General features: G+C 36.8%; 1 long non-coding RNA gene across 1 annotated transcript; it reads right to left on the bottom strand.

Moving 5' to 3' along the window:
• Positions 1-2979: 2979 nt before the first annotated feature.
• On the bottom strand, positions 2980-7788 carry LOC121075346. The gene is made up of 4 exons (XR_005822918.1): positions 7708-7788; positions 4692-4864; positions 4441-4601; positions 2980-3065 (listed from the first exon to the last, which is right to left on the bottom strand). It is a non-coding gene; the product is annotated as an uncharacterized LOC121075346 (long non-coding RNA).
• Between the last annotated feature and the right edge of the window lie 389 nt (positions 7789-8177).

Raw genomic sequence — 8177 nt, 5'->3', positions numbered from 1 at the left:
AACCACAGTTTCAGTGACAACAAACAAAAAGGCTTGAGACAAGAAATGGGCTAGAGTATAGGGTATCCCAGCTTCCTACTGCCCAGTTTCAAAACATATGACAGCTCAGAAGGTTGAACAAAATTCATTTCTCCACCTGATTGTACAGTTCAAAATCGAAACAACAGTTGCTTGAGTTCAGAAGTATTCCCATAGTGAGCTCCTTTTTTTCCTCCCAAAGACTGTTGTTTTCTTGCAATTAAATGTCCAGACTAAAAATAAACTGGGCTTAATTTCTAATTACATCAGGAAGAAAAAAGTATCTGAATTTCATTTTATTGCCATGAAATTAGATTTTCATTAACATTAAAGTTAAAATGTAATATGTAGATCACTGAGGCAGCAGAAAGCTCATAGCCAAAAGAAATGGGAGTGTATACTGTAAATAACTACAGTTATGTACATTATGTCGAGAATAATCCAACAGAGCCTAAGTAGATGAATGATATTAGAAGAATGAACAGAAACTATTTAAAACTCATGGTCCCCAAGCAAAAAGTCCATGTCCTTAAAGTTTAGAACAAAAGCTCCCAGCTTAAGGTTTTTGAGGCCATTGCCTCAAACCTGCCCAATATCCAGCCTCTCCTCCTTTTGTAGATGCTCCTCAGCTATTAGGAGAGAGCTAGTCCTTACAGAATCCTATTATCCTGCTGAAGTCATTGGATACTAAAAAAATAAATAAGGCTTGAGGTTGCTGCCATTTCAGAGTCTGCAAAGGCATATGAGATTTACACACAGGCATCCTACAAAGACAGCATGGATGCAAGGCGACTTATCTGAGCATCTGCCTTTCCTGGGGCTGGTCAGCTAAGTTACCAGCAGACATGAGCAGTCCTTCTTGTACTGCTGCACTGAAGCAGAGGGAAACCTTTCTTCAGCACTCATTACAGTAAATTCTGCTAGTAAGTTACTGGATAGGAACTGAGTTCATAAACCACACAGACTTAGTTTTGTTAGTTTTATGGTATGTACAATTGAACGTGTATGGTTTCTCTAATCAAATAATTTATAAGTCTGTATTGCAGATATTTTCTGGATGCTTGCATGGGAAACTGGCATATTACATTTTAGTTTCCTAGGCACAGAGGAATGCTGAATATGGTTGGAGGAATCTTTAATAGGTTCATGTCTTAAAATTGCCTCTAACTTATAACAATACTTCAAGCCCTGGACTCGGTAGGTCAGGTTGATACTTGGACATGATATTGAAAGTCTTTTTCAACCCAGATGATTCTATGATCCCATGATTCCTCACCTTGCTTTTGCCTTCCTTTGGGGAAAATGAAAAAGGAGGGCTCCTCCCTTTATGCAATGGTTTCTAGCCCTCCTCCCCATTAGCTCCCAAAATAGAGCTGTCTGCTTCTTTTTTTTTTCTTTGCTAATGATCAAACTTTTTCCTAGAAAATTCTTGATAAACTTTTTCTTACAAAATGTTTCACAAGTGCAGAAAGAATGTCAGAAAACAGTAAAAACATGACAGCATATCCTCTTCTCCCCCAGCCCTCACCTTATAATTTCTGTAATTAGAAAGCAATTGTATTGCTTTTTGTTTTTCTCAGACTTTCCAAAATAATTCAACTTTCAGCAAAGAACATATCTGGAAATACTTCTATGTTCTAAACATAGAAATAAAAATGTTCTAATGAAAGTTAAGTTGCACTCTTACCTACAGCATTCCCTACTGTGAAGGTTACTGTTTAAAAAGCCTGTTTATACTGCACCATCTGTTTGGCTTCTTTAAACCCACTTTATTCTTTATTGTGTGCTGTAATTAATGAGGCTTTCTGTATTATTACCATAATAGCTGATGTTTTCCTTTATAAATGAGAAGCAATAGCTCCCTGATGAAAATTTCAGCTTACTTCGACAAATGATGGGAATTGCCTTAAGATAGGACCTTTTTTGTTTAGGTGTCATGGTATCTGAGCAGAAATCTTAGCAATACTGCAGACCACTTGCCTAGAGACACCATGAGAATTAAGTTATAGATGGGCTGGATAAAGTTAGGATGGCAACCGTGTCTGTAAAGGAAGGTTGTCATATATGACTACTGCACTGTTTGGCAGATAACAAATGGAATGAGACAAAATAAGTCATCACCAAACCTCTCTGTGAGCTTTTGCTTCATCTTTGTCAAGTGGCTTTGAAATACATCACAAAGATAAGGCCATGATTCTAATGCCTTTTTGACTAGGATGACAGTTGCTGCATGCTCTTGCCCCCTCCTTTTTTATTATTTTTCTAAAGTTGCAGACCATTTTATCTTCCTAGGGTACGACTGAATGCTTTAGATATACAAAACCAGCATTCTTTGTAAGAAGGGCACAGATTGAATAGCAAACATGAGCACTGGTTCAGTTTCACATAGCCAAGGGAGGAAAAGTGCCACACAACGTAAAACAATCTCTGGCTTTCAGTTCATCAATAAGCATGCTGCCTTAAAAAGGAGAGCCCTCTCCTTTTCATTGACTTGGACTTCATCTCTTTTCTTTAACTTTCATCTGTGATAAGCACCCTTCACTCAGCAGATCACAGCTGTACATATAAGACTTTTGAACTTGCCATTTAGTCTTGGCTAAGGCCTAAGACATAATCAGCCAAGGCTTAAATGACCTCTGATAGTTGCCTCTCAAAAACTTAACAGCCTACCTTCAAAAACACATTTTTCCATCTGCCCATCAAGAAAAATGACTTCTGATGGTCTACACTCACTGTTCATCAAGGGCTGATTTTCTCATTTGGGTGGAGTTTTATGGAGCTGATTCTCAGTCTCTCAGCCCTTAGGTTTACTACATATTACTTATCGACAGACATGTTCAGTCTGACAGCACAGATGCAACAGGGCAGGGATGGGCTACATTAACAATTCTATGCAATTTGATCAGTGTTATATGCAATTAATCTGCACATTTGCTAGTGATCTGTGGAAAATTAGGTGTACTGAAACTTACAGTTTTGAATAGGGGTTGTACTTGATGATCCTTATGGGTCCCTTCCGACTCAGGTTATTCTATGATTCTATGGTTCTACGAATAAGCAGGAAGAAAATGGAGGAATTAGAGAGGAAAATACTGCAGACTTCTTTATGTCACAAAAAACAATAGAAGAAAAATCTTTTATCGCATTTTAGTATATTTTCTATGCTAAATAGATAAATACAAATATTCTGTCAATAGAGGTCTGCATTACATATATATATATGTACACACACACACACATATATATATATCTTTTGTGCTTTATATGATGCCAGAAGTCTTTGGTTTACTGCTCTCACTGGTCTGAAAAGAATGAGAGACTTCTGCAGGACACAGCAGAAAAAGGTCTCTATAACGTGCAGTGCTACTGCCTAAGTCTGTGCTTCTAATGTAAGACAGCATGAGCCCAGCTGCTCTTTATATTGAGAGATGAGAGTTAACATAAAGACTCACTGCTATTCTCCAGGAACACTGAACATGGGACAAATCCCTTCCCAAGCCTGTTCTTTGAGTGTGTATTGACTAAAGCTCATACTCATATGCTGCATCACAAAATTATACTTAGCATTAAAGCTAACTGATTAATTCATAACAATTATTGCCTAACAAATTCTTCTCTTCTTCACAGAACACTGATGTATTTTGCAAATTCCTCAGTTATTCGTTCTTCTGAAGTAATGAATTGACTGTAATCATTTTCAGTTTTACAGGGGTGGAATAGTTGTGTTTTCAGCTGAAATGTGGCAGTCAGTTGCATGTGCCTTACAAATCGTATGGTCATTGGTATTTCTTTCTTTTCTTTTTTTTTTTTTTTCTTCTTCTCCTGGCTGGCAATACGATATGGGATTATTGAAGGAAATACAAACTCTTGAATATACACAAATTCCACTAGAATTTGGGATAGTATTCATTGGCAACATTTTTTTTCAGTTAAAAACAACACCTGATAATTTGGGTATTCTTACTGATAAAACTACATTATGCACTTGCATTGATTTCTGCTGGTTAACTAGTATTAGTAAGTTCAGTATTTTGTATGGAACTGAACCATAAGCCACAGAAACTGTAATAACTACTTTCCCAGAAACAATAGGATCTTGGCATTTCTCTCTTCAACTTTGTCATTTGTTGGGAATCTTACTCTAAATTTCATTGCATAAACCACATGTAGCCTGGAGAAACAAACAGATTCATTTCAGTACATAGCTTAATACTAAAAAAAGTCTAAAGAAGCTAACTCTAAAGAGAATAAAAGAGTAATTATCTCAGAACACTACACTTTAGATGCACATTACCTTAATTCTAAACATAAAATCATCTCAGCCTTTAAATGAGCTGTCCATGTAGATTTTCTATTGTTTCTCTGAATTTTTAGTACTGTATGCATTTTGAGCCTAAATGATTCTCAAAACAAATCACATACCTCCTATGGCAGTTGTTTTTAATGAATTGGTCTTCACTGGTTTTCTACTTAAGACAAAATTCAGTCTTTTCTGAAGCAAAGACTGAGAGTACAAAAATACCCATTGGGGTAGAATTTTGATTGTAGACTCATTTTTATGCACTGAAACATTCCAAAATTTCCTAGAGAAACAAAATCATCAAAGCATGCTTATTAAGGACAAACAAAACACATTTATTAAGGATAAACAATCAACATAGCAGAAGCTATACCTGCTTTGTGTTCAGGCAGTTCGGTTTTCTCTGGAGGCATATTTAGGTTTTAAGATTTTTTACACAGTGCTGCACTTCTTTGTTAGGCTGCTCAGAAAGTTTATGGTTTTCATGAACTTCCGTGATCACTGAACCACTTGCTGATGTCCAACCAGTTATAATGAAAGTGAAACCTGCATCCATGCCAAAAGATTTTATTGAAATAGGAAAACATAGCAAGCAATCTACAAAATCCAGTGAAATAGTACCCCATGACCCTAAACTAGCTAGCATAGAAAGCTACATTTAAATCAATACTTAATTCGGCAGAAAAATCAATTTCCCTTCCTCTGCAATCCATAAAATTCATCAGGAAAAAATTACCCCTCACATATTATGAGCCCCTCCAGCCAACAGGTTTAGAATTTAATCACAATAGACAATTTCAGACCTGTGACTGGTTGGGGTGACATGCTATAAGGTATTTTGCAATCTCTTAATTAAAACATGGGTTAGATGTGATGAGAACACCTGTAGCTTTCCTGATTTCCCTAGCCTCCTTTTACCAAAAGGCAAACATTACTTATAGGAACACTTTTAGTTACAGCTGTCTGTAGTCTCAAGCAGTACCCAGGTTCCATTCCTGGGAAATGCTCAACTTTCTGCAGAGACTGTGCTGGACACAAACAATCCTACATAACAATGCTTGCTCTGTTAGAATCCAAATAATTTCTCTTTAGGCAGTGCCATCTTGCCTTTACTCTTCCACATGGGTATTCCAGCCCTACTGTGAAACAGCTAAAGAGATTAACTGCATGGCACACACAGAGCCCAGACATTCCTATCAGTAAGCATGTGCCCTTGGGTATTGCTGTTCCACATTTAACTGTCAGGGCAAGCTCCTCATCTGTGAACTTTTCTTTATACACTAGATAACTTGCTGTTAAATATGTTTTTAAATATAATGGCTTGCTGATAAGTATGTTTTTAATGTAATTTAAAGAATACTATCGATCTAGCCACGACTCTCCTTCATATTTGATAAATCGGTGTGGGCTTTTTTAGAATGTTTGCCTCTGTAATAGACTGAATTGCTTAGCACATACATGACAGTGCCTGCTTTTTCATTACATCACTGTTTTGCTGCTATTCCAACCTCTGCTCCTTTTCCCCAAGTAACTCTTTTTTACCTTTTTTTTTTTTTTTTTTGGACTGTTAGACATTTCTTTCCTGAACTTAGATTGTCTATACTTTTTAAAGGCTTCAAAGTCTTTCTGGGGATATAGTCACACCTTATCAAAGAGGTCCAGCCTTTGAGAGGTTGTTTTCTTCCCCTGTATCCCACAGCTCAGTTCTTTACACTTTTTCTATTCACAGTCCTATATTGTCTCTGACAGAAGTTCAATAAAATTGTCTTTCTGTCCACAATATCAGGGTCCTCAACATTGTTGGAACTGAGTGTTATAGACCTACGGTGTATCTCTGCTGAGAAACCCGAACTCCCCTGCCTGCCTTACTATACGGTAGGCCGCTGGCAAAAGGAAGACATCTCTTACAAACTGATGCATCACTTCTACTGTTTTCAGCCAATTAATTTATGTCATAATTCCTGAATGTTTCTCTTTCACAGAGTCGAATGTTAAGATATCAAAAAGGGGGAGCATTACTGTTACTACTGCTCCCCCTGGTATTGCCTCTCTTGCTATAAATCTTTTTAAAATGGGTTGCGTTGCTATTGTTTCTCTTTATTCCTACATTTTGTTATTTAAAGAACTTCGTGTTTTAAGGCGCTGCTTTTCTGTTTCTAGTTTTAACTATGCCAAAGTTATCGCAGTGTTACAAGGTGGCACAGTGGTTTCCCTCCCCAACAAACAGGAGGTGCAACGAACCTGTTTCGAAGCTCAGCTTTATTCTTTTGCTCCTAGCCACATCCAAATTCCACTAGGTATGGCAGAGGTGTGCACAATTTGAAAATGAACAAGGCAAACTGATATTTACATAGATAGACCAATGATGCAGCAGTAGATAGAGCTCACATATTTGCTGAAGACACTGCAACCAGAAAATTCAATCCTACCTAGCCAAAAAAACACTCTATCTTGCTAACTTCCTGGATCCCTCACATTATATTTGAGTAATTTTTTAACAAATGGAAATTCTGTGGCTGTATGCAATGACTGAACTCATTGACCTAGGAGGTCATTTACAATTCTAATATGCTATTTTTCAATCTTTAATTTCATCCTCCTTTTGTGTTCTAGAATTGTACATTGTTATTTTAAATTTCTGTTATCCTTCCTCCACTCATTGGTACAAAAAAGGGATGAGGAATAGTGAAGGACTGAGACAGCAACATAGACTGAGAGGCACTTGCGCATCGGGACTCACACTCTATAGTGACACTGTATCTATGATCATGTTTTCTGTTCTTCAGTCACCTTCAGTGGTACTATTCTAGTGAATTTCACGCAGTTTTACTACAGTCATGCATTATTCCTGGGAATGCTGTGTGTGGCATGTATTTCACATTGAAATTAACATACTCTTTAGGAAATGTATGCGGATATGAAGACTGTGTTCTGCAGTTGACACAAGTATAATTATAAGTTAATATGTACATGATGAAATGTCTTTCATTCCACTGTTTACAGTGTTCCAAAAAGGAGGCTGCAACCCATCAAAAACAGATTAGAACAATCATATTACCAGTGATCAAAAGTGAAACGATGAGGGTTCACCTGAGTCACAGGTACTCTACTGAAGTTGTAAGACTAATCATCTTAATAAGGAAATATGTATTCTTCCCAATTATATTTCAGTCTAAATTAGAAGACTATGCTATCCATTAAAACATAAATGCTCCCTGCTTCATTGCTGTAACAATGATTTTATTCCTGACAGGTATCAGCATAAGCTCAGATATGTTGCACGGGAAAAAATATTGAGAAAAAAAACCTCCATTCAGCTCTGCTAGTTATAATGAGTTTGTATTTGTCAAATGGTTTTATGGTTAAATGAAAAGTTAATGATAAACAACCTTTCTGAACTGCTGTTTACACCATCCATGTGCTGGGTGTGACATCCATCTCTAGCAAGTAATGTTTTGGGAGGTAATCTGTATGGATGAGAAAATGAATGTACTATTTCATCGTTAACAAGAACCGCTGCAATGAAGAGGAAATGCAAAAACACTCAAAATTATTATTTTCTTTACTTGCAAAAAGGTTACTTTTTTTCTTTTTTTAATGTTTTCACTTAAACACTATCATCTACTTAGGCTTAGGGATAAGTTCATAAGAGTTATGCATTATGGCATGTTTTTTTAAACTTTACTTAACTGCAAAAACATTACTGATTGTTCTGCATTAAGAAGACCAAAGTATACCTACAATCTAGCTTTTTATGCATCCTGGGGAAGATATGAGGAAGGCAGCACCCTCAAGTGCTGCATACCCATGACAGATACAGGGAGGAATCTCTGGAAGCCTAGAAGGAACGTACTTTGCA

This window comes from Cygnus olor, chromosome 10 (genome assembly GCF_009769625.2).
Source record: "Cygnus olor isolate bCygOlo1 chromosome 10, bCygOlo1.pri.v2, whole genome shotgun sequence".
NCBI classification, from domain to species: Eukaryota; Metazoa; Chordata; class Aves; order Anseriformes; family Anatidae; genus Cygnus; species Cygnus olor.
This window is presented reverse-complemented; position numbering and strand designations above follow the sequence as displayed.